At 49.4% G+C, this 27,500-nt stretch overlaps 2 protein-coding genes across 2 annotated transcripts in view; one reads left to right on the top strand and one right to left on the bottom strand.

Annotated features, from left to right (window-relative positions):
* The window catches only part of LOC126571057 (connectin-like), a 78,651-nt gene extending 76,110 nt beyond the window's left edge, over positions 1-2,541 (bottom strand). Inside the window, exon 1 of the mRNA XM_050229281.1 lies at positions 1,713-2,541. The gene's annotated coding sequence lies outside the window, so the exon portion shown is untranslated. The remainder of the gene's footprint in view (positions 1-1,712) is intronic.
* Positions 2,542-6,705: 4,164 nt separating this feature from the next.
* Positions 6,706-27,500, top strand: part of LOC126569205 (connectin-like) — a 93,755-nt gene continuing 72,960 nt past the window's right edge. Inside the window, exon 1 of the mRNA XM_050226145.1 lies at positions 6,706-7,155. The gene's annotated coding sequence lies outside the window, so the exon portion shown is untranslated. The remainder of the gene's footprint in view (positions 7,156-27,500) is intronic.

Genomic DNA, 27,500 nt, shown 5'->3' with positions numbered 1-27,500 from the left:
TTTGTGGCGATAAATTATGTTCTTCCTGTATTTAATTGACTGCAGATAACTTTTGGGGGTTAAAGAAGCGTAAACTATTGACCAATTGAGCATTTTGCGGTTCATTTACATTTTATTTCCACTCCGCATGCACTCCTCCTAAATGCACTTTTACGATCAGATCTCAAAAGAATACCCCGTTAGTCATGTTGGTGGATAGGATGCGAAAGGGAACGCTGGGAAAGTGGAAATGTTCGCTCGCTGCCTCTACATGTGCCACATGAACTCCTTTTCAAGAGCCACTGGCTGTGATTAAAAACAACCTTCCACAATACTCTCTGCAACTTTATGCGTGCTGAAAGTAAAGAAAAATCTCCCCATTTGCCACCCGCCAATGAGGATGGAAACTAATCAAACTTCTCTGCCGCTAAGCTACATCTTCACCAGGGGCTGCTCCTGACGTTCATCATGCAGTTGCTCATCAGCAGAAAGTTCCGCTGCTAGCTGCACGAACAAGCGTTTAACTAATTTTCCCAACGCACGTCAAAGCATCTCAACATCTGGGTGCATCTTTGTGCAACGTGCAGTGCGTTAGTGCTCCTGATCTCATCGGGGACCGATAACTTTCAACGTAAACTTTCGACTTGATTTCACCATCTGCTACAACAACAGAACGGATTTTCTGCACAAATTCAATTCAACAGTCTCCAAGGGAGGGTAAAAGAGAGCACAAGGGGTGGCCGTGTTGCTGCTGCTGCTGCTGCGTACCAATCGAATTCTGTCAGGTATCAACGATCCGAATCAGGACGATGAAACTTATCCGTCCTCAACAATCAACAACTACAACAACAACATTCTCCACTTACTTGAAGGGGACCCACTCCTCTTCCCTTATTCTCCTTTCTACCCCCCCCCCCCCCCCCGCGGATGGTGACGTCAGCAGAGTGAATGGCGAAGGCCGTGCGGAATCCGGTATCGAGTGTTTGGACATAAAAGTTTGTCATCCGACAACCATCACTTGAACGCACACGAGTGTCGGTGTAAGTGTGCAGTGCGCTTGCACGTCCCAAACTCCACTTGAATTCGGGGGGGGCGAGGGGGTGCCTTTCACGCACAGAATCCTGTTGCTCCCTTTACCTTTTAAGCTTTACGGATCAACCCACGCTGAGCGCCCCTCGGGAGCGATCGAATCGAATCGTTGGAGTGCATTCACACCGGCCAGCTACCGGTGTTCGAGACTGCAATCCTTCACCCCCCCTTACCACACTTCCGCACCCTCAAAGAGTGGTGCAAGTGCTCCAGAGTCCCCGGCACACACAATGAAACTAATCCATCAGCATCGAGCTCGGGCACGATTCGCCCATAAATTCCGCTTCCCACGGCCCAGTCACGTTTGGCGTTTATATTTCCACCTCCACCTCCGCCCTTACTCTCTCACTTCCTCTCTTTCTCTCTCTCTCTCTCTCTCTCTTTTCCTAGGTCTCTCTCCTTTTCTCTGCCTCTCTATTTAATGCCTTACTTGCTTTCCTTTGGGTCCTTGATTGGTAACCACCAGTGGGATGGGTGAGAAACGTGCCGCAAACATCGATCGCGCCTTTCTAAATTATGCACAAAACTGCATCGTCATCATCATCATCATCATCATCATCATCATCAGTGGTGTAATCATCTGCACTGTCACATCGTCAGCATCATCATCATCATCGTCAGCAGCAACCGGAGGAAGGCCTTACCGTGGAGGGTTGCTGCTCACGGCGCCGTTGCTCAATTCCATCGCACGTACACCTCACGCACACAGACACGCGCTCACCCACCGAACACAATCACTCCACCCTTCCCCCTCCTAGGGGTACACACTTAAGCTCCTGGATGCTCCTTTTCCGCACACAAACAACACTTAAAACACGCACACGACCGCACGAACCTTTCACGCATCAAACCGAGAGATTCTGGAAACGCGACGCAAACGGAATGAGATTCACGAACAGTCGAAGGAAAACGGGAATGCAGCGGTCAGTAGCACGTCGTCACCACTACCGCGCCAGGAGGTCACACCACGTAATGGCACAAGGGATGCTGCTGCTGCTGCGAGGAATGGTCCACACTTCACTTCACACTCTGCCTCGGTGCTGTGTGCTCGCAGCGCTAGTGTCCTTGCAGATGAGATAAATCACTTCCGCACCACTTCCGGTGTGCGTGGAGGGCTACTGATGGCCGCAGGTGGTCGTCGTCGTCGTCACCGTCCCGGACAGACTGGGGGCTGTCTAGAGCCGTTTTACGGGGTTTGTAATGTGTTTCTTTGGTTGTTGTCTCACTTCTCGTCTGTCGTCGTCGTCGCCTTCGTGCTGCATAGCGTAACGTCTGACAGACTTTTCATCAATCTTCTTGACCCCTTCAAGGACCTCCTCACGAACACACTCACAGACACAGGCGCACACGAGCAGACACTCCCTTCTGAACGTCTGACCGTAGAGCACGCGGTGCGGTGGTCGACACAATTTCGAGGCCGATAAGCCAGAGAACACCGAGCAGAGCAGAGACACTCTAGCACACCGACACCGACACCACGACAAACGACGAGCACGGCACACGTCCACGTTCGCTTTCGTCCTGTATCGTACTGAGCCGCGATGGCCTAGCGACCGAAACCCCCGACCGACCGGCACGAATCACGAACCGCAACCGTCCTCGGTGAGCAGCAGTGAGCGATCGAGGTAAGAGCTGCTGCTGCTGGTGCTGCACCGCGAACGATTCGAACGCGGATTCGTCTCACATCGTCCTCGTGGACCACACGAACCACCGAGGGACGGACGGGTGGACAGATGGCCCGGCCCCCGCCCGGAGATGCGCCCGAGAGTCTGCGAGAAGATCTGCGTCGTCAGCAGTGGCCACAGCATGGGTCCTCGGAGATGCTTGGAGTGGCGATGAGCATTCGTTCCATGGCCACGCTCTCACGCATCCACTCTCTATCTCTCTCTCTCTCTCTCTCTCTCCCCCTCTCGGGATCCTTGTGCGAGAAGCATCCGGGGTCCGCATCCGAGCTCGCGGCCGGAGTCTGGGCCCCTCTCGGAATCGTCGGGTTGACGTTGCGTCCGGTTAAATGTCAAAGTGCGGGCCCATCCTGGATCGGGAAATTGGGTGGAAAACGAGGTCACTCATTGCTCTCGCGCTCGCTCGCTCTCCCTGGTGAGAGGAAGGAGCGTGATGTAGCGGCGATGGCTTTGGACGTTGCAGCACGACCGGCGCACGCCGACTATCAAAACAAAACACAAATCGCGAAGCAACAAGTGCAGTGGCCGGTAAAGAGGTACGGCGTTGGAGGGTACCAAGAGGGGGAGCAGTAACGAAAGGTGTGCCATGCGCCTTGGAGTTCGTGGTGTATCATCGCGACGTCTAACGACTGCAACAATTATTCCAGTGACAATCGTGAATCGCACGATCCGGTTCCCGCTAAATGAGGGGAAATTGAACGGAATGGAACGAATGGATTGCTCGACGGGGACGCTGGTTTCTCACTGGCGATGGATCCGTTTGTCGTAGAAAGATCTTATGTTGCTACACCACTTTTTGTGGTCGAAAAGATAAGATTACCCAGAAGAGATGTTATCACAATTCGAAGCATTGTTACGCAATTTTAGCCATAGGTTGTCTTTACTTTATGTTTGATATGGGTTAGCTAAATGCTTTTATATCAGCAGAAAGATCACTATCGTTTTTTTGCTACGCATGCAGTTCTTATGTTGCGTTATGTATCCTTTTTTTATTGTGGCTTCATGTGGAGTTCAGTTTCTTCCTTCAGTTCCTTGATCTTTTGTTTCGTATCGAATCACCCATCAAAAAATGATTAGACTACGCACATCACCACCAAGGATTGCTCGTCCTTTTTGTCGTTTATGCAAAGAGCTATCGCTAGTGTCATCTAGCGTTCGTTAGATCCTCCTCACGACAGGTTTGCTCACTATACGAGGGCGAGAGAGTTGTTGCGCGATCCAGGATGCGATTGTTGCAGGACATTCCAAGGAGTGGAGTGATAAAACTGTGGAGAGAGTTATCCTTCTCACGAGGAACCAGAATCTAACCATCGTTAGATGACACTAGTGATGCCATCCTGTGAGCATAAATCCAAGGGTTAACGGGAAAAGGACGAACGAAGGAACAGTTCAGAAAAACCAATCAAATGGATGAAAATGTTTTGTAAATATCAATCCAACATGAAAAAAACATGAAGGAATAAAGGAGTAAGAGCAACTGTTTAAAATATTCCTCAATTGTTTAATTGTTTTCTTTCATCGCTTTCAACAAAAATACAACTTAATTGGTTAAAATGCGATATTTACGAATACAGCGCCGCTTCTTTTGGAATCTTATAAATCGTGAATATTATACAAACTACTAGCATAACAATAACTTCCACTTCAAAAATCTGTTTCATAATTAACGAATCTGAACACACGCAGGGCAGCAGTAGCTGATTAGTTTATTGATCTGTGCCACGCTCTCTACTACCAGCACACACGTAGTACACCTCTTCTGTTGCCCATTCAGTAACATGCCTTATTCAATGCCATTTTCAGGTACAAAAGAATCCCACGAATTCACCAGAGATCGGCATTGATTCATTCACGAAAACACGACCGCTCCATGACCTGGATTGCTGGATCCATGATGGATGCTGGATCACGGATCCACTCTTCGCACTCCAATCGATGAAAATGATTTCAATTAATCAGTCGGCAACCATTCACGATGCTCCGGCGCTCTTCTTTTCCCAGTAGACTCCAGGATACCGCACTATTCGTGCAGAAAACATTTCTAATCATAATCGAAAGCCGCGGCGGACCCATTCAATGCGGTGTTTGGGGAATACCACCACGGTAAACGCAAGATCTTGGACCATCGACTGCTGCTCCCCTGTCCGATTGATTGACACTGATGGATGTGCCAGCCAGGCCAGCCAACCATCGTACCCCTTTTTGCCAGAAACCGTAGGGCCATCAGTCCCATCACGAGACGCACCCCAAGGGTATCGCCATCATTTTTGGGCCAACTCCGGCGGGCTCCTGATCGGATGGTGTAGTGGATCAATAAAATTAATTTGATGACTCGTCGCAATAACACGCGTCATTATGTGTGGCCATCGCCCGAGACAGCCATCTAATCGGTTCCAGGTGAGTTCTCTCTTTCTCTCTCGCTCTCCCTCTCCGTCTCCCTCCCTCCAACAGTCTGTTCTTGGAGCTGGACATCCTCGATCGACATTGATGGACGCATCGCTATCGACTATCGATAATGAAAAAGTAAACACGAACCGTTGAGCCTTGAGAAAGCCAAACCGTTTTCTTCTCTCTCACCTTGCGGTTGGGAAATGAAATTAGTTCCCCTCCCCCCGCGCCGGGGGTTCCGGCTCCGGTTACGGCTACGGGTTTACGGTTCAGCGCAGCGCTAGCTTTTGTGTGCCGGTGTCATGAAATTAATTCATTTTATGGTCAATTATTGATCCGATATTGTGTTGATACAGGAAATTGGCTGTCCCCGGCCGGCAAAGGCACACAATGGCCGCTCTCTCTCTGCAGGACTCACTCTCCTGCCGTTAATGCATGATGTAGTCATTAAGTGGAGCAGTAATTAGGAAAGCTGGACACACGGGATGAACACGTCTATTAGTCATTAGATGGTCCTGGGTTCCGGAGCGGCTGGAAGATTCACCTTTTTTTTCCGCCTCTCTCCGCCGAGCCGAGATGACCGAGCAGACCCTCGGTAAAGCTAACAAAGCATAACCATCGCTCACCTCACCTCGTCATCGTTACGGTCCACGATTGGGTTGGTTTCGTGTGCAAACACCAGCCACCAGCAGGAGGAGGAGGTTTCATGCTCCATTTCAGGTGGTAATGTTGTGGCCAAAATAGCAACAACGAAAGGAAAGGAACACAACATAACAACGTGAAAAGCGGGACCAGCCACTAGCAGCATCATTTTGTGTGAAGCGCTTGGCCAAACGGAACGTTCCAGGGGGTCCTGGCCAGCACGTTATTGATTTCCATCCGTTCCAGACCACGGATGCCCTCTCTGTTTGCTTTCGCCGCTTTGCTTCTGCAACGGGGCTTTTGAGGGGGGCAACCGGTGCGGTTGTGGCTAATAAAGTCATGCCCTACAAGATCTGGCTGCCCGATAATCGAGGCGAAAATACTCCCCGCAACTTGTTGAATCTGTTGGCTGCTGGTTGCTGCTGCCTGGCTGGCTGGCTTCGGTCTCGGCTATCTCGAGGTTTTCCTGCGCTGCAAAACACCGAGAGTGAGAGAGAATCCGAGACGAGCACGAGAGAAAGTTGGAGTAAAAGTTCGTATCGAGAGATTCTGCTTTCTCCCAAAAATACTCATGAGTTACTTCCTGCGAGAATGCATCCTGCGCAACATGGGGAAAGTGTGTTGCAGGACCACAGGCTCCCCTCCGGTCCACGATACGCAACGCTGCATCGCCCAACCCTGGAACGTATCTTGGCACCGCAACACGCGAGGTTACCGGTTTTTGGACGGAATTGATTTTTGGCGCCTTTCAAACGATCCTCCCGAACCGAGTGACTGCCGAGATGCCTGGTGCGCCTGTTCCACGCCAGTTCGTGCGGAATTCGGAAGCCGATTCCGGTGCGCGAAACCATCGTCGGTGGTTCGGCAGAACAACGTGCCAGGCGGCTTGCTCAGTGCCATTGTGCTGCCGTTGTTGTGGTGAATGTTTCTCGCGCAATTCCGTGCTGCATTCGTGGTAATTGTCGTCGTAGTTGTCGTACGTGGAATGTGTTGCTACCGATGCAAAGTGCTTCATTGAAGAACGGTTTGTTATGCTCTTGGATACTGGAAAAATGTGTGCATGTACTTGATTGATCGAAAGGTACGATATCTGTTGAAGAGTAATTGATAAAACAATTGTGGTGACAGTTCAATCGTGGTGAAGACCACATACCAACCGAGACAACAGTGATTGTTGAGGAGCATTGGAAAGCTCCTCCGCTAGTGAGCAACTTGTTAGAAACCGAAACGAACCAAGAAATGGTGCTCGTGTGTTATTGTGAATTAAATTAAGTGCCCAGTAACACAAAGGATAGAGAGAGAAAGATAGAGTGTTTGCGCAAAGAAAGTGAATAGTGTGCCAACAGCATTCAGCTTCAGCAGCGCATTTAATAAGGTAAGCGATGAATTCCAACTTTTAGGACATAACAACCACCAGCCGAAAGACGGTTCCTTCTCGGTGGAAAAGACTGTTTAGCAGTTCGGCAAACTTGTGCCGCAAGTCCACACGATGTGCGATAGTTAAACTTTCATTTAGAACCTCTCTCACACAACTCTGGAGTGGTTGCTGAGCTGAATGTCTTCCCGTTTCCCCGTTCTTGTTCTGTAAGTGAGAACCAAAAGGAATGCAAACTTCTCTTCTATCGCTCGACCGGACCGTGGCAACAACCGGCGGGACATAATTTCAGTCAACTAACTGCCAAGTGGGCAGTTATTTAGTTTCGGAATCACCAACGTGGTCACCGATAGCCCGGACAACAGCGGGCGAGTCCGATGGAGCAGCAACTTCCGCACTGCAGCCGAACAACCGATTCCTCCCATCTACTGGAAAGGGGGATGGGAAACATCATCGGGGAAATAGTTTTGGACAAAGCATGGGCCATGCTCGAGCTTTTGCTGTCGTCTCTTCGTCCCCATAATGCCCGGTCCTAATGCTTGAGTTCCATGGCACGATTCAGTGACCGACAGTGCTAAAGGAAAAGTTTTATCCATGGAAAACAGTCCAAAGGCTAGAGTAAAGGCGAGGAGAAGGTGGAAAGACACACGACGGTGACCATCGTCACCACCGAAACCACCTTTGATCATCACTGGCCATGTGGCCGTGTGTGATGAAACGGTTATAACCGATTCAGAGAAGAAGGAATGCGAAGGCAACACAACCTTTAAACCCCGGGGCTGGCGTTTGTTGAAGGCCATGATGTACACAGCATGTTCCGCGAGGTCGCGTGCTATCCGTCCGTCTGTCCTTGTCTACGTGTATTTGTATGTGTGTTTGGACTTGTTTGGGTCACTTACACCACCGACCAGCTCCCGTTGTACTAGCTGCCGTCGAGTGGTGAACCGATGGAGCATAAATATGGTGCTGTTGTTGTTACCCTTCAACCCCTAGGGAGAGAGGGACAGGCTTGTAATGTTTGCCCCCCCCCCCCCCCCCCCCAACCCGGGTGTTCTGCAGTTCAATTCATTAACCCCAACGGGTCCGCCAATCGATGAAGCAGCAGCAGCAGCAGATGTGACACCCGAAGAGGGGATGAGAAAATGTTGGAAAACTATTTTTAAAAACTGTTCACTGTACAACGCTATATGGTGTCCCCGAATCCCGGGGAAATCAATACCCTTACCCCGTCTCCCCCTTCTTGTGAGGCTCTTGACACTCCCCCAAAAACGACCGCATGCTCAAAGTCGATCGGAAGGGATTGTAATGTTCTCACGGAAGTAGACCCTCGGGAAACGGGAAAGGACGGGCGAGGTAACATATCCTCGGTAAAGGGTTCGACCCCTTGTTTCATCTTCCCACCTCCTGGACTCCCCCGTATTGGGTTGAAACATCGTTTTACAGCACTTACACCATGGCCCTCTGCCGGATGTTGGACGCTGTTCCCCGAATTCCTGCCCAAGCTACTACTCAATCGACGAAGCACGTCCAAGGGTCCAGGAAGGTCCTCCCGTTCTATCAATAGTTTCGCCATTCTCTTTTCTATCCCCCCCACGGAGCCGTTGTCAGTGATTTCCAACCCCGTCCGGAGAGCAGCACGAGTTCGGAAAGTTAAACAAATTATGCAAATCCCGTTTTTCCTCCTTTCCGATTTTGTTTGACCACTAGCCACGAGTGAGGAGGGGCGGGAGAGGGAGAGAGGGTGGGAAAACTTTTCCCATCCCTACAGCGGCCAGCTAGCTACCTGCTTTATGAAAGGACCAAGGACTGACTCCTGGGACTCCTCGGCGCCTAATGATAGTCTTCATTTCGATCCTCCCGGGTCTCGCCAGGTGGAAAATTCTGTGAGAAATTCGTCGGATTGTGAATCCGGTGCACCGTGACGTGGCCACAAATGGATTTTTTGTTGATGGTTGAAGCACTGGCGATGATGCTGCTGCTGCTGCTGCTTCTGTTCACTAAGAGGCTGATTACACCACAATGCAAAATGCAATTATGGGGTTGCACCTGGCGTTTGGGGAGGGGAAGCGATTCACTGTCCTCCCATTCCACCCACAAACCACTTAACCCCTAGGCCGTGTCCGTGGTGAAGGGCCACCGAACGGCTCGAAGGATAATTAAACCTCGTTTGCGATAATTGAACAAGCCAGAGAGAGAGAGAGCGAGAGAGGGTCACAGAGTCGCCGCAGCGTCTTATCGTCTTCATCTTCATCTCTGCGGGCACCATTTCGGGTTCGGAGCGCGTCGGCCAACCAACCACGGCGCACGGCACGGCACGGCCGGCCGATAAATCTTCACTGACCGGAAACTAATTTTCCATCTTTCTTCATCCGACGATCCGGCACCAGAGGCACCACCAGGAACGCAGCAAAAAGACCGACCACATCGACCATCTCATCCCTCTCGATCATCATCATCATCATCATCTTCTCTCATCTCCTCTTAGGGGCCGCGATGTCGATGGACTCATCGCTGCGCCCTGGCCTGCATTTATCGAATCAACGCTCCCCGCCCCGTACCCGGCCCCGTGGTGTGCACTTCTTGAAACATAATTTTCCTTTCATCTCTCGGCCACTAGGCCCCCTTTCCCCGCGATGCCTCGATGACCACGGACCGGGAAGACTGCTCGTTGGTCGCACTCCAGGCTGGCTGCAATTTTCCATCCATTTTCTTTTCGTCCCATCATCGCCTGCACGTTGCTTGTCGTAAAAGGCGAGCAGGAAAGTGAAAATCACTTTCCGCAGAGCCCTTTCTGCCCTCCTGCTGCTGCTGTCGACGATGATGAAGCGAGAGCGAGCATCTGGTTGTGTTGGTTAGTTGTGGTTGAGAACGAAAAATTCCATCCCAAAGCCCATCACCAACCGATGCAGGTCCTGCCGTTTGGGAACCATAATGTGAGGTTAAGCTGCCAGATTGCTCGCGATAATTTATTTGATGAATTTTGCTGGGCCATCCAGCAGCCAGCAGGAGAAGGGACGACGAAGGATATTACTTGGCCCGCTGAACCAGCCAAGTGGACACTTAATCGATCGGATCAGCTTCATCCGTGTGCCGTTCCGGCAACGAAATCCGGGGGCCACGAAACTGGCAAAATATTTAATATTTACGGATGTTTAATCGAAAGTCAACAACGACGACAACGACGGCGACGGACGGTTCCGGTGTCCGGTGGTGATTTCAATTTTATGGATCGAACCGAATGTTGCGGACGTGACGTTGGGGCGCTCTGATCCTTCCTGCGTGGGGGGGGGGGGGGGGGGGGGTGAGGTTGGAAGGTTTTGTTAATTGGTGAAAGCGATACCTTTATGGAGCCTGATGGGGGACGAGAGGGAGCTTGAGGTGATAATTGGAATTAGGCGTATCAGCAGCTACTCATCAGGCACGGCCATCGATACCTGCGGCTGATTTCGATGCTCGCAAATGATGTTTCTTGATGCAATTAATACCCATGGGAGTTGAAAGCGGGGTTTAACCGGGGAAAGTGTGTAACCTACCGGATGTTTTGGATTTCAAATTGGTCAAACTTAACGCTGATAGGTAAGCTCAGGCTGAAAATGATTTTAATTAAGAATTTAAGAATGATTTTTTTATAAGCCACATTACAGAAGAAGGTCTTGCGGTGGTTCTTCAGTCAAATTCGAGATTGAATTTCGTGTTTGAATGTATTGTAGCAGCAACAATAACGGGATGTGTCGGTCTCATTGTACGTCAATGATTTAAAAAATATCAAAGTATCTATTTTAAAATGTCACAATCTACCAGTAGCACATCAAATACCGCTCTGACAGCAACATTTCCTCTCACTCCATCATAAATAATGCGCTCGCAACTCTGTCAACTGACAGTTCACTGAATCAGCAGCCTACTCGAGCGGAAGGCGGATCATACTAGCGCCCTAATTAAAAATGTAACTCCTGCTTAGCTGCTTCGACACTCTTTGCACATTCAAAGAGTGCACCCTCACGAACGAATGAATAACACTCCACCAACACCGATGAATCTCTGGCCCAGTAATTCCAGCTCCCATTTTTCTTCTCCTGGCTGGCAAACATTAATTAACTATCTGGCACGATGGGCGCTGAATGGGAAGTTTTGTGTTAGTTTGGGTGGCAAAAATTAACGACCTGCCCGGCCCCCCAAATGCACCATCCACTGCGTCGTGAAGCGCCAACACTGCGGTTCACTGTGACTGTGAGTGCATCATAGCCGCTCAGGCCTCCTGCACGGCCGCAGAGAGGCGCGACGTAACAAAACAAAAGCCAGCGTCAACGACTCACCTCTGGTCTCCGTGGTTTTCCACCCGGCTAATGGTCTATGCTAATGTTTTTTTTTACGTACATCGTCACACTACACACTCTCCTCGTTGCACCACCACCACCATCGCATTGTGATGTTCTCGCGCGTAATCTATGACCTCGGTTCAGAAATTATGCTGCTCCTATGCTCCCTCGCTAGTCACTGGCGACGAGGCTTCAGCAAGAACAAGAGGAAGCGAGGCACCAGAAGGGCACGAGAACAACCAGACACGCTGACGGTCATAATAATTCAACTTATTTGCAGATCCACATACACAGCGAGAGCGAGCGCTCTGCAGCACACAACGGCAACACCAGAAACAGTCGTTGAAGCCGCTTTTCAGGTTTTTCCTTTCATTTTCTTTGCCCGGCTGCCTTGTTCTTGTTCTCGGTGGGCAAGCAAAAAACGATGCTGCACGATGCACCACCACCACTATGCGATACCGTGGTGGTTGGGGGCGTAGAATAATAAAAATTAACTCCAGTGGAGCAGCAGCGACGAGCCGACTTGGAGCAGAAGCACAAAAGACGCCACGGCCGAGGCGCAATGTTCGCGATGACGGCAGCGGGAAATGTAGTGCACATTAAATTAATGTTTCTCTCTATCCGCCTGTGTGTCTACGTGTGTCTGTGGGTCTGCAGTGACCGTGTGGACAGGCGGATTGCCCGTGTCCGACCACCGAGACCGTAGCCGAGCGAAGCCACGAACGGACAGCACCATTCCGAATCGGGTCAAGTAATTCAAAGTGTGCTGAAACCGGTATCTCTCGTGCACGTCACGAGATTCCTGCCCCTGGAAGGCCAGGGGAGGTGTGGCTGCCACGGTCAGCTGACCGCGTCACACCCCACCACCAGACTGGAGAGAACCTGGTTTTTTTGCTCCAAAATGTATGCCATCCCCGTACTCCAGGGTAAAAAGAAGCGAAAAACGTTCGCTCTGCGTCTTAGTTCTGCTGCTCGGCAACACTACAGCATAGCACAGCCACTATGCTGCTGCAGCAGTTGGACCGCTCAATCACGAATCCTCCGCTCGCATCCTCGTGTACCTGTGAGTGCGGTGATGGTGGTAGAACAGACATACGTCTAATTAAATTTATTTGAAGCCATTTACACGGCAACACAGGCCAGTGCCAGGGTGCACACCGTTGCAGTTATGCTATGCTGCCCGTCGACGCATTCCAGCTGCGGTGCGCATTGTCGGAATCAAGCATCGGATGCGCTCCTCCGTTGCGCTAGTTGCCAGATCGCCTTTTGACAAGTAATTAATTGAAGAAAACATGTTTTGCTCCGCTCCATAAAGGCTAGTTGTGCTGGCAACACACGCTTTCTGCTACTCTCCTGTCCAGGTTCTTGGCCAGTAAGGATCTAGCGGAGCGATTCACGCTGCTGCACTTTAATGCATTGCCTCCAAGCCAAGACTCCGGAGGTTAACAGAAGACCTGACCTGAAGACTGTGTAAATGTATTGCTGTATGTGTTGGTGGCCAGGGAGATGAATGGGAAGGGTAAAATGGAAGCCAGAAGAGTGTAGTTCGCGTGTGCTCATCGCTAACGCTCGTCCTCGAGCAAAGCTGAAGTGAAATGGAACGTGAAATGAAATGAAAAGCTTTTAACACGAATGTCGTGTGTCTGCATGTGTGTGCGCCCGTCTGCGAGTGTGTATGTGTGGTGGTGAGGATCAGCCCAGTTTTTACCAGTTCCAGCCATTGCTCTGCGAACCGTGGGGTACTGGCGCCTCCATCGCTGGGCGCCTCCATCACTCAGCACTCAGCTCGCCCACAGACCATTCCCGGTATCCTGGAACACGCACACATACACACTGCAAGAGTGAAAAAGGCGTGGATGGGGGATCCGGTGAAATGAATCATGAAATAGCAAATGTTTCCACAATGAAGCCCACGAAACATGCTGGCGCTAGTGGCGCTAGTGGTTGGCCATAACCGTGACCGGCATCTTCACGCCAGGCAGTGAAACAGAAACAGAAACCGATTCTCTCGCCCCTTTTCCACCTTCCCAGTGCTAGGGGAATGGACTAAAGAACCACTTTCAGCAGCAACGACGACGACGACGAGACCTTCGCACAAACGGAACGGAAAAGATTGCAATTGTCAAGCATGTCAAGTGCCAGGACCGTACCAGCCCCCTGAAACCGGGAGTGGAACTTGTGGAAATGGTCTCCCTGGATGGTCGCCGGTGGATGGATCCGGTCCCGGTGTACCACATCCTTTTTACCGCTGGGCTAGGTCAAGGCGAACGAGTTACCCAACAACCGACGCAGAACGTCGCTCTGAAGAAAGAAAAGCAGAAGATTACATTCGGTCTTGAGTCTTCGGTTACGGACGGAGACGGAACCCAGGGAGCAGTTCCTTGGTTTCAGTTTCAATAAATAAAACCGGACAGCGTTATAAATTCCCGCGCGCACCACACAACGACGACGACAACGACGACCACAACTTGAAGGTCCCGGGAATCGATGCTCGATGAGAATCATCTGGTTGGTGGTAGTTCCGTGATTTTAACGACCTTTCTTCGGACTTCACAGACAGAGAGCGAGCTAGTTCTGATATTCTGACAGTTTGCTAGATGCTGCTGCTTTTCGGTATAGTTTTAGCTCGATGAATAACTCAATAGCGGACAATGGATGCCCGCTAGAAGGCGCCATCTTACACTGATTCAATTGCTTCACCGCCGAAGTGACAGCTGCTGTCTTTTCTGTATACTTGTGATGGTTTTTTTCTCCGAATTTTCCTACGAAACTGTCGCTACTAATCTAACGATCCTTCAGTGACAGTGAATGCTCCTAGAAGCCCAGCCCACTGAGTGATAATGGTGACAGAGAAACCCTTAAAGCTTCTCCGAACGATTAAAGAGTAAAAGGCTTACGGCTATGATGCGATGCTCATAATGGTGGCCAAGTCGCTCGGTTGCCCCTGAGTGCCAAATGATGCTTCATTTTTCCTCGAAACTTCTTATCTCGACTGCACCGAAGGCACAAACCATGCGCACACCTAGGCAATCGGTTTGCATTACATTGTGGACCGCTTTAAGCCCCAACGCGGCCACTGTGCTGCCCTCCGGATGAATTGATTCCTGAGCTCGCCAGCCGGCCGAACGTGCCAGCAAACGGCAAAGTCGCTCGGTCAGCGAATGGGACTGAGAAGGTCGGTCGGGTGGTTGGATGGAATGCAGCATGCTCTTGAATGAAATACTGCACTCCACTTATCGGCTTTATCAGCCATTTGTTGGCCCGTGGCAAACCCGTGGCTCTCCTACAGCATCATCCTCGAGCAAGCGGGACTTGGGACTTTAATCCAACACATTTTTTTTCTCCTCTCTTCGTTGGCAAAGTGAAAAAGGCCACAGACACTAGGACACGTTGCAGCCAAAGCTATCTTCCACTTCAACAGCAGCAGCAGCAGGAGAAGAAGAAGAAAAAGCGGAGCAGCCAACACACACCTGGCCTTTGCCAGGGATCATGAGGCAGGATGTTGAGCTACATTCCGGTATCCATTCCGGTTGCTTCCGTACCAACACCCGAGCCCCCGAGAGCGAGTGCAATCGTTTCGATTTCTTCCGGTGGTGGCTTCCGGTGCCAATGCTCTGCAGCCGATGCCGCCGGTGTTCCTGCTGCTAAGAAGCAGAATCCGCTCCGTACGTCAATCGTATCGATCATCGCAATGGCAAGTGCAGTGAGCAGCCGGCGTGGCCGGTGCTTCTTGAAATTGTCCGTCGTTGGTGCCCGGTTCCGTGCTCACAAATGGTTCCAAATGATTCCGAATCATCGTCAGACAGACGCACACCCACAGGTAAACCGGGCGTTGTGCATCGGACGGAGCCGGCCGGATCGTGGTGGAGAAAAAGGTTTGGAAGGGGAGAGTACGCTGTGCTATTTGCCCAACGGATAATTTACCACCGAATCTCGGCAGAGAGCATCATTTCTCAGCTCTGGCACCCGCACACACACATACAGACACATGCACACCCTTCCGGAGCAGCACGAGTCGCTGATGCTCGTTCGGATGTTGGATCTGGAATTGGAGAGTTGAAGATAAGTTCTTCCCTGGCAGCAGCGCCATGGATCCTTCACGAACTTTGCTCTTTTTTTCTTTTTTACTTTCTTTCCCTCTCGGTTTGGCGATTTTTGATGGATACAGAGCAATGATTCCGACGGTATGAAACGTGGCATCAAGCGCATATTCACGATGGCCAGGCGACGATGGCATTGCATGGGGCTGCTTTGATCAATATTCACATTTACACGGGGCGACGGGGAAGCTTAAACGTCGGCCACATTTCGGTAAATGTCAAAGTTGTAACACATTTGGTTCTTGGAATGCATTTTATTTATGGGGCAGCGCGTTCATAAATTCCACCCTTGTGCAGTATACTATTTTGAGCGAGTTTATTAAATATTTTATTTCACGAAATCAGTACCACATTGTCATATTTATCTTCCAAAATACCTTCCTAACGTATTTATTATTTAAGCTAAGTGGCAACAAATGTGTGTAGCATGCTTGTGATGCTGTATATTCATCGATAATAGCTTCAATTTGAACTCCCTTCCCTTTGCCCTCGGTGGTCATTATCCTTGGTATGAAAAAAGCGAATTGTAACGGATGCGACCACTCACGATATGCTGTCGAAAGCAATTGACCGGATCCATAACATTATTCCTTCCAATTATCGAATCAATGCCGTACATGTAATTGGACTCCTGATAGATGATGATGGTGAAGATGAAAGATGAATGGAATGTCATAAATTTGCTTGAAGAGTTCATCTTCTTTGCAGTCTTCGACGTAGTTTTACGTTTGAACTCAGGTTAAGTTCACATTCAATTTTAAAATTATTAGAAAGAATCCAACAAATCGTAGAACGACAGCTCAGTTTATTTTATATCCATTCCGAGATAAATAATTAATAGCCGTCATGTCTTCAACTGATTCAAACTAACTCAACTCAACAACAATGTTCTAATCAATACGAGCAACTCACAGGATGAAATGAAGTGAATAATTCTTACCTAATTGCCCGTACCATTTAATCATTGCCGATTTCGTAATTCGCTCTAATATTGCTTCCCAATTACTCGAGTTGAAACTTCTCGAGCGCCCGAATGGCCAATTGAAGAATCGAATGTTTCGAAATTTGTCTCAATTAGTGTGCTCTCGTGTCTGTCGGTTCACTTCCATGCAAGAAGTGTGCCCCCCTCCCCAAATACAATTTAAAGCTTTGCATCATTCACAATGCTCAACGCTTCGCTTCCGTGTGACGGTGATGTGCCGTCAATCAACGAATCCTATTCCCGTATCGCACGCCACGCCATTGATATCGTTCGTTCGATTGCTTTTGCGCACCTTTTGCGCCCTCAATATGCTCACTCTTCCGCTCACTAATTCGATCAGCGACAACTCCAAGGGTACGCTCTTCGATGCCCCGAGGATGGCAGCAAAGCTTGTAAATAACTTTATTTGCGCCGCAATTTGATCTAATCATAGAATGTTTATCCGCTTCTCTCTCCTTTCGCGGCCAGCGCCAAGGGTCAGAGCATCGCTGACGATGGTCGGACGACAAATTTGTTGCAAACTCAATTGACCCATTGGTGAACCGGTCAACGGGCCCCCCAAAAACCCCGTAAAGCGACCGGCACCGATGACGACGACGATTGTTGGCCATAAAATCGTGATCATTCCATTCTCCCCCGGCGAAGAGGACCAACAACAGGACACAGTGTGCGTGGGCCGCTCGATCGAATGTTTGAGGAAGAAAGGAAAAAGTGTCCTGCTCCACTCCACGCTATCGGCCATTGTATTGTGATGACCTTTACGGAAAGAAAAAGAAAGGAATGTTGGTGACCGCGGCTCCCGCCGTTCGGTCGATTAGTAACCCCCGTCCCAGCGTCCCGATTGTGATCAAACAAAAGTGAAAAGTCACTTTTCCGGCCATCGTCCTACAAGGTGCTTGGCCCGCGTGATAGATAAACATGGTGAAGCGAAGTGAAACAAAAGACTCGAAAGCGCGAAAGGCTGCTGCCAGTAAACCATGCAAAAAGCTGAGCTCCACTCGCGAACCGCGAAGACATGCTACCGGGAGTTGTTGGATGATGTTTCAATTTGTTTTGCACCAGACGACGACGCTGACGACGACGATTCGGCCATCCGTTCGATTCGATTCCCGTCCGTTCATACACGGGGCCGTGAAAGTGAAAGGACCAGGGACCAGGTCTGGCGTCTGGTATCGTCTGGTGGCCCTAGGGCCTCCCAATCTGATCCAAGCTAATTTTACTCCCCAGAGAATGGTGGAATGGAGTGAAGCGGACGGTCGATCCGAATCAAACGGTTTGTTAATGGGCTGGCTAATGGAAAAATAATTCTCCAACCAATTCACCTCCATTCCTCGGGGCTCCTATCCCCCTCGGTGGTCTCGGTCTTGTTAGCCAGCCCCAACGCCATCGCCATCGTCGTCGTTGTCAGGAAAAACGTGGCCCTTTTTGTGGCTTTTTCTCTTGTTCGTGCTGCTTCTTCGTGGAAAAGCCAGGTCACTCCACTCACTCAATATGTTTTATCGTACCGGCAGCTGGTGGCCCCAAGCTGCTTGGCCATTGCTTCGGTTCGGTTCCACAGGTAAAAGGTCCTTCTATTCCCGATTCTACTTAGTCCGTCCTTTTCGTCCCTTATGGCTCTGTCCATGAGTTCGCTTCTGCGAAAAGCGAATGCGTTCACGAGGTGATCGAAGCGTTTGTTTTGGGTTCTCGCAACAAACACACGCGCACGTGTCGGTGGCACATAGAAACAGAGCCATAGGTCCTTTTTATCCTGCGGAAAAGTACTCTTGACCAGAGGCAGCACGCAGAACGGCACCTGCCATCGGACGGACGGATGGACGTGTTGCTTTCCGTTCCGTTCCGTCGTTCGTTCTTTCACTAGGGCGCCCATTTGCACGCCCGTTTTGTGGCCAGTGTGTAGCGCAATTTTACGCCTTTCCGTGTTGTTTGCTGGCTGGCTGGCTGGAGCTGGTCGCTGGCTGGTCGCTCGTAGATTGACACAAATTAATACTAATATTGCGTGTCCCTGCTGCTGCTACTCGTGCTCGCTCGCGTTCCCGCTCAGTCCGACATTTCCGAGGAAAGACAGAACCCTTTGGAAAGGGAGGAAACTCTTGAGAAAGTTTTTTTTTCTTTCCGTCGTTTAGTTTTTTTTCCTTTTTTGCTTTGTGTCAGTCACGAGTTTTGGCTGGCTGTTTGGGGCTTTTATTTTAGCCTATTACTTTCCCTTTCTACAAGCTACTCCAGTTGGAATCCGGCAAACGACGGTTGACGAGGTCGCGTCCAGTTTATCAGATCCTTGCGATCGGGTTCGAGCGTCTGGTGAGCGTCTTTCCGGCTGTCATTTTGCTTTTGGTTTTGGCCCCCCAAAATGGATGGCATAATGGCGAACGATGAGGTGTACGGTGTGTTTGTAGATGATCATTGTTGGCAAACAACTTGTCAACCGAATTCGAGCTGGAAAGTTTTATCAAACACAAACGATCATCTCGATCGCCTCGAGCGAAGCCTTGCCGCTCCATCCCCTCGTGTTAATGGTTTATTTTTATTCGAACACATTACCATTCTCCATCCCCCCCGGAAAACGAGGGTTGCCAAAAAGTGTGCCCTTGGAAGTGGCGGGGGTGAAAGGGAGCTATTAAGGTTTTCGGAGGCCACCCCTTTTTTTACGACCCCAAGAAGCCAGCCAGCGTGCAATGCAACAAACAACGAAACGTAATCACGGTCCCGGATGGTGCAGGAAGAAAGGCAAAGGGACGAACGAAGCAAGGCAAACGACTATGAAGATGACAATGGTGATGAGCTGGGAGCAGGGAGCTGGTAACGGGCGAACAAACGCAACATCGCAACAGGGCCTTCCGTGGCGACAATATGGCCGAAGGGGGTGCGAAATGAAAAATTCTCAAAACGGCACTCGGGGGCGCGCTCTGGCTCGTTCGATGAGGTTGAGAGTAAAAGAATGAGTTAATTCCACGGAAACGGTAGGGTACTTTCACCTGAGTAAGGACTTGTTGATTTGGGGGGTGTATTGAGGCGGTTTGAGCGAGCGAAAGAGGGGGAGCGAATCAAATCGTCCAACAAAAGCGTTGAATTCGTTTCGATGAGCCCGGGCACCACTCGCTGATAAACTCGCTTTTTATGGTACGAGCGGAACGATCACGTAACTCGTTACGCGAGTTGTAACCATTTGAGGTGGTGAGGCGCACACACGCATACACACAAATGTATACCTCGTACTGCTGTCGGTGACACGTTAATTAAATTCTCCCGGAGGGCGGGAGGTCGTTGGAGGTGTAGGTGCGTAAGCAATCAATTGTAGAATTCAAATGTTATGGCAAACGGTGACACCGGTAGGGTTGCCGAGGCCCTCCCGTTAATTTCTTCGGAATTTTCGGTCGTAAAATTGCAGATTTCACGCTCAATGCTTTCTTTTGGGAGAAGGAAATTGAAGGTTTGAAGCGAAGTGCTTGGAGGAGAGAGAGAGAGCGAGATGAAAGTTATGATAGGATATTGTTTACTGTGCATCGTTATCAGTATGTCAAGGGCATGCGAATGATATTACTTTTATATTGGTTTTTCAATCGAAGATTCCAAACCTGAAAGTAGTAAAAGCATGGAGCAACTGATTTTCGAATTTCCCATTTTTTGTCGCACTTTTAAACATGCCAATAAAACCGTTCTATGGCCATTTTTCAATAGCTAAGAAATGATTTAAAGCAGTAGATACAAACATGTCAAATATAGTACAACGATAAAGTTTGAAAAATAATTTTTAATATTTTTCTGAAAAACTCACTGGACAACCCAGTGTATTCTCAACATAAACTACTGGCAGCCAGAGTGAAAAGACTTTCCATTAACTTGCACCGAGTATGTTTTCAGAAGCTTTTCCGGGAATAGAAATCCAATATAGTTTTCATCGACGTCGAAGGATGGGACGAAACGAATGAGAAGCATCCGACACTTGCAGCACACGGAAAGCAGTTTCCTCGAACGAAAATGTTCCTTTCACTCCACATGAACCTCTTCAATTTTCGGTCAGTACACATAACATCATCAGGTACCAGTTCTGGGCCAAAAGCGGAAGCCACACAGTTTTCCCAGGAAACTATCCGACACCTAGAGCACACGCCGATTTTTCCGTTTGCCATTTTCAAACTTTTCATGCTGAAAAATGACTTTCACAATCTTTCAATATTTTCTCGCCCCCTGGTGGTGTGTCTAAGAATGTGTGGATAAAGTATTCAATCTTCGTGAGCTGATGAAGGGTTTTGACTTCCTCGCTTCCCACAAGAAGGGTCAAAGCAAGGGACCGAACGCTGACTCGAGACGATTTCCTCGAAAATCTTAAATCGATTTCCTACCCATCGCACTATCTGACCTGCGTTTTCGCATCTTACAGAAGCACAGAAAGGTTTGGAAAGCGGAAAGATGATGACAAACATCATGGCATGGCAGATTCTATCCAAAAAAAAAGTGGAAAATGAACGAGAAAACAAAAAAAACGAAGGAAAACAGCTTGCAGCTGCATGATGACCAGTACCATCATCCCGTTTAATGAACAATCATTAATTACAGGCTGATTGTGTTTGTGTAAGGCAACTCGTTCCTCTCTTTCTCTCTTCTTCTCTCTTTTGCACCCCATGGATACGGCCGGGGTCACCTGGAGTCGCTCTTTTGTCATACTCGCCAACATGCTGACGCTCATTAAAATTATGTATCCAATTCGGTCCGATCCATCGCCACTGGTGTCCCCACCGAGGATGGCACTGTGGTCAATCTGCTTTTGACCCATCTGCCAACGGGACTCACCAGCAGCTTTTTGGGGGTTTTTTCCCCATTTCGCGGCGATCCATTTTGGATATCGACGTCAACAACGCCCGCAGCGATGGCCGAAATGATGGTGGCCGAGCGAAGAGACCGAGGATTTCCAGGCGGGGAAATTAATTAATTATAATAAAATAACGCGAACAAATATCATTATTATGCTGGAAATTGATAACGGATATGCTACCCGGTAGGGCGTGCGTGGTGACCAGCACCAGCGTGAACCTCGGAAACGGAGTCATCGGGGAACAATGCACGATGCTGCTGCCGGTCACCATATTTGTCTGATGCACCAGCTGCTGCTTTTGCTGATGAAAATGAGGCTCATGATGATGATGATGATGATGACGAGGATGCCGATGGGCATAGCGTGGCATTACAATGGAGCATGCAGGCAGATTATGCCTCCGGCCAGACGTTCGATCGAATCCCCGGAACTCCGGACATCATCTGGTCCCATTGGCAATCCTCGGAGTACACCTCCCCACGGCCCACCCTTTGGGGACACTGGACTGGACTGGAGCGGCTGTGGAGCGTTTCCAAAACAACAACAACAAGCTTGCGTCGGTTGCGTTCCAGCGCAAACAGAAGTCCAGCCGAATGCAGGCGCTGAGCATCGTTGCATCGTCGGGGACCGGTGGAACCGGGACTGAATGGAAATCCCAGATTAATTGGATGCAGAATCCGACCTACCTCCCACCCACCACACACGCCGCACCAATCCGTTGGCCCTGGATGGCCTCGAGTTGTCGAATGAACAATGCACGCACCAGCATGGCGGCATGGATACGCGGCCTGCCAGCCAGCCAGCCCAACAACGGCATCGACAGCGGCGCAGGAGTATCATTTGTCTTCTTCGAAGGAAGAGCATTCTGCAGCAGCCACCATGCACACCCACCAGTTAGTCCCAGTGGACCATCGCCTGATCATCGAACCAAAGGCCTGCATCATCTCTCTCCCTCAAACAACGGAATCTGCAATTCTGATTCCGATTCGCATTCGATCCATGTTCCCGGTCCGGAACAGTGCTGTATTCGTGGGGAAGGGGTGGGTGGTGATTATGCGGTGCATCTTTGTTCATTATGAACTAATAAAATTTATCATTCCAATCCAGCAACTGGCATGGTGGCATCGGCAGGGGCTTCGTAGGCGAGTGGCGAGTGGTTTAGTTGATTATACGCTACGAGACGGGGAGAGAGAGCGACAAAAGGAGAGAGGGAGGAAAAGATTGACTAGGATCATCATCATTATCATCAAGCGATGTACATCATCTTTTATCCCGGCACGTGGCCGTTGCCAGCGAGTCAGCGAGATGAACTGAGATGGCGGTTCCAGTATTTGTTTTGACGAAGCTGCAGAAACTCTCCGCTTTCCCTCTCTTTGGTGAGGATTTGGCCGAAAACCAAACAACGCTCTAAATAGAAGGAGAAAGCGAGGAAAAGGAGGAGGAGGAGCGGGGGATTTAATCGGTTGCCATCGGTCCAAAAAGGACAACAAAGCGCTAACTGGAAGGTCCCTGGTGGATGGTTAATGGTGTACAGGCGTTTGGATGGTGGTGACCACCGTAGACTATTTGCTGGTAAATAATATAATATTTGCAAATCCAGTCCTTGTGTTTATCTTGTTCATTTGGCGCAGCAAATGGCCCTGGTGCAGTGTACGGAGCACGAGCTGCCGACTGTTTCTACTCTTTTTGTCTTGCTCTCTGCAGTGGATTCGAAATCACAATACGATGCGCTTGCTGGCTGTCATGTCTTTAAGAACTTTAAGATATGGTACCTGCAGTACAGTAGATAGTAAAACTTCAATTGTATCGAGGCTACGTTCCTAACTGGTTTAATCTGGATTGGTATGCTCCTCTCGCAGCTCGACTATTTACGATAAATTTGTTTTCGAAATTCTCTTTTTCGTGTTCCCGAGTGTTGACCGATTCCTGTGGTCATCTTCTCAATCAGTATGAAATGCTAAAATCGTAGACATTTAGAATTATTTTCAACAAGTCTTTTGCCAACAAAAAAATACAAACTTTTCGTTTGATGGGAAAAACTCGTAAGGAAGTCTGAAAAAGATGAAGGAAGAAGCTGAAGGACGCATTGAAAGGAACAAGTTTAGCTCTAGATTTATTTCTTCTACCCTAAATACAGAAAAATGTCTCTAAAAGGATGTGGCAGTTCCTTTTGATTGAATAACTAAGATTTCAAAAAATATAGGCACCTGCCCATTGAAAACCAAACCAAAGAAAATGAACATCGCGATTGACAACAGTTAATCAATTTGAGCATAGTTTGGTTAGAAATTTGACTAGAATGTGACACTATTCATCGCCGAGTTTAAATGCTTTTACATTTGCTCTGAAAATTCCATTAGTTCGCTCTCGAGATAGTATTACTGAATATTTATCGAAGAAAATTGTAGTAGGAAACTATTGAAACTAAACCTGTTTTGAAGTCACAACTGTTGCCAACACAGTAGCCAGTGATCCAGCAATTTACCTTATTACTCGACTGAAACCGATTGGCAAATTTAAAAACTGCTAAAGAAAAGAATCACATTGAAATTTCGTTCCATTTGTGAAAAGAAAACTAAATTCAAAAATGGAGCACTGTTTCCAGTGTCAAAATTTTCATCCAAACCATGAGCTACACTGCGACAAACCACAGGCGAACAAACATTTACTGAACCGTATGATCACTTTAATGATGCCGCATAAGCACACAAGCACGTCGCCGGCACGTCCACCGGCTGATTACCGAGCCGATCCTGGGTTCCCGCGTACCAAACCTCCCCCCCCACCACTCCACCCAATCAATCACTGTAACGATGATACACCGATAAGGTGAACCGCAAAATGGCGATATTCCTTCGGCCGCGTGGCACGCCCAAGCCACCACGACCCAAGGTCAACCAGAACAGCGTGGCCATCGATTCGCGAAAATCCCAAAAACATCGCTTCAATCACGCAAAGGATCACTCCGATGGTGCTCCGATCGCCAGTGGCATCATCATGAATCGCTGCGGTTGCCACCAAGAGCACGTGTGATTGGTGCTCTGTCCTGGAGCCCCTTCCACTCCACTCTCTGTTACTCCTGGTACCCGTGACCAGACCAGGCCACCGTGCCAGACACAAGGACCACCGTGAGCCACACAGATCGCAGGTGCAAATTAATTTTTGAGGTTTTTGGCCATCGGCCACCATCGGGTTCGCGTGCCGCGACCGGTTTAGTAGAGACCGTCCCCGCGACCGTCGTGCGGCCACACTTGACAGCAATTCGAGATTGGCGCTGCTGCGGTCGGCGGTGGTTTTTTTCGGCAGAGGTCCGGTCCGGAGAGACAAAAGTCCTCCGATGGCCACGCGAGCCGTGCTGAGTTGAATCATTTGTTGATGAATCCATTTCCCGGGCCTTTTTCCGGAGCGTCATCAAAGAGCGATCAAAGAAGGCCGCGTACTGGCGCGTATCCAGCCACACCGATGATGATGACGTAGCTGCATTGACGAAAATAAAAAGTGCCAGCCAACAACTGGAGTGCGCGTGAAAACCGCACCAATTGTCACACATACAAGCGAGCACACACCAGAGACAATCAGCAGATGCACCTTCACCCAGGCATCGCGATCGCGGGGCGCATTACGCAGCGCACGAAATCAGAAATAATTACGCGACGCCATCATCCGCTCGCTGTCTGCGTGTCTGCCTGTGTGGATGTGTGCGCCAGAGGCTGTCGGTGAATAATTTAATTGAATTCACAAATTTCGTCCTCGACCGGAAACCGACAGTCCGTGCAGCAGCAGCAGCAGCAGCAGCAGCGACAGCAACCGAGAGTCAAGCTTTCGAACACTCCGTAAGCCAACACCGAGCTGACCACCGAGTGGCCACCACCGCCCATGTTAGTCCACGAGATTCTCTCCCACTCCAACGGGCACATCTGATGATCAGCTTCCGGAACCACTACTCCTCCCTTGGCAACCGGAAGTGGCCAGTCCAGTGGACCGGTCGGTCGGTCGGTCAGCAACATTAAATGGCCGCGAGTGGTGATTCGGGAACTGCGTCAAAATCACACACCGCACCCACCCCGCTCGCAAAAAGGGGACCCCGGGAGGGGGTGTAGCGTGACAAGTGACACTTTATAAATTTTGAAAATTAATTAAACTTCGTTTTTAATTAAATCGTGCCCCGTGGTCGACTGTTGCTACTGCCTCCACTACTACTGCGACTGGCCACTAGGTCTGGCCAAGTTTTTGTGTGTGTTTTTGGACCCCAGAGGGAGGGGCGGGAGGAGGAAGCCAAAAGCCCCAGGATTATCGAGGACCGGACAGGGCGTGCGACACATGGTGTGTCGCGCGCGCGGTGGTCATGAAGCTCACGGCGGCATCCGGTTCCGCAGCTGCAACCTCTACCTGATGATCATCCCCCCTTCCACCGGATGGTGATGAATCGGAAAATGCTTTCGTTGTGGAGTTTAGCGAGCGACCGAGCGAATGGACGATGGCAACCCAGGAACCTAGAACGTGGCTGGTGTTGATGCGTAAAAAGCCAAGCCCCGTAGCCACCCTTCGGAGGGGAGAGGGGGGTCGGGTGGGGTGACACATGGGGTGTGACACCGTGGTCGCACCTGCGGTCGGCCTTGGTGGTTCGGCTAATCCCAGGTGTTTACATATTTTAGGCTTTATTAAGCATTAATTTTCACCTTCACGCAACACGGCCACAGCGGCATCGTAGCGGCAGGGATGGTAGCAGCAGAAGATCGTGTTTTTGTTCGCTTAAACGTCGATGTGCAGCTGTGTTTGACCAATTGACCGACCGGTAAATTATGTTTCTACTTGCTAGCACAACATTATTTTTTGAGCATGAACAGCAGCAGAAGAACGGAAGGAAGAGAGATTAACATTAATTATGGTGCGCTGTCGCAGCGATGGTGTGATTGATTTTTGCGATTGGATTGAACGTTGATTCGAGTGTTTTGCTTTCGGTTTTATCCGGTTCCCAACCGGATCGTGATCGAGTCCCTGTCACGAGCATAAAATTTGAAGCGAAAATACTCGCAACAAGCACACTTCCGTTGTCTCCCGTCTGTGGGTTCACGCTGGGAATGGGAAAACGTTATTATCATAATTTGCCAGCGTGCCACGATGGTGGTACTTAATGCAAAATACGTTCAATTTCCGCGAGATAAATTAGGCATTACGGGGGTGCGCCATGAATGCTTATCATAGCCAGAGTAAGCCGATGGGAACAATATGTTCCATTTCCGAGTGCTGCGCGTGCAATATTTGTGATACACCATTGTTATCATTTTGCAGCAAATAACACGCATACACAAGTGTGGTGTATGTGTGGTTTATGTTTTGTTTGGCTGCGCAGGAAGACCGTTTCAGGAAGCCAATGAAACATGTGGACCTCGTTGGCAGGAATGCGGATTGAATGCAGAACGGACAGTCCGGGAGCATAATGCAGATTATGAAGCAATGGAAACGGGAAGTGCATTGTTTATGCACTGAAGAGAAAGAAGGAAGTGTGTTTTGATGGTGTACGTACACTCACGCAAAGGATTAAGTAGGAACACAATGCGTAGCAACGCTCGAAACGAATTGATTAATAACAAACAACAACAACAGCATGGACAAACTGCTTTCCAAGTCAAATAAATCTGAAAACAAAAGGTGGCTATAATAAAAAGACAGAAAATACTATGCTTAAACCATCATAAACATAGCCATGTGTTAACCGTAATGGCGCAGTACGATAAAGGACAGAAGATAATTGAAAATTCAACCCATTTGTTGCCAATAACCAAACAAAGCATGGCATGATTTAAATCAGCATAAATATTCGTTTAGGAGCTAAGCTATTGATCTGCACTGATCAATATAACGTTCTCCTCTTCCTACTGGGGCCAAGCACAAACACACCAAATGGAATGCAACATACACTGGAAGACTGCTGCACCGACTATCCGCCTCGGAGAAAGAACAATTTTGCCAAACAGAACCAGAGCCCCACAGCAACAGACACCTTCCGATGGCTCCGAAACATTGACCAACCGCACCGCACGGCACCGGCCGGCGGCGCATATGAAAACAACCGAACGGTAACTTCAATAAAAACCTGTCACTTGCACCACCAGCCACGGCGATAAGAC

This window comes from Anopheles aquasalis, chromosome 2 (assembly GCF_943734665.1).
Source record: "Anopheles aquasalis chromosome 2, idAnoAquaMG_Q_19, whole genome shotgun sequence".
NCBI classification, from domain to species: domain Eukaryota; kingdom Metazoa; phylum Arthropoda; class Insecta; order Diptera; family Culicidae; genus Anopheles; species Anopheles aquasalis.
Note: the sequence above shows the minus strand (reverse complement) of the source record. Positions and strands in the feature narration are given on the sequence as shown.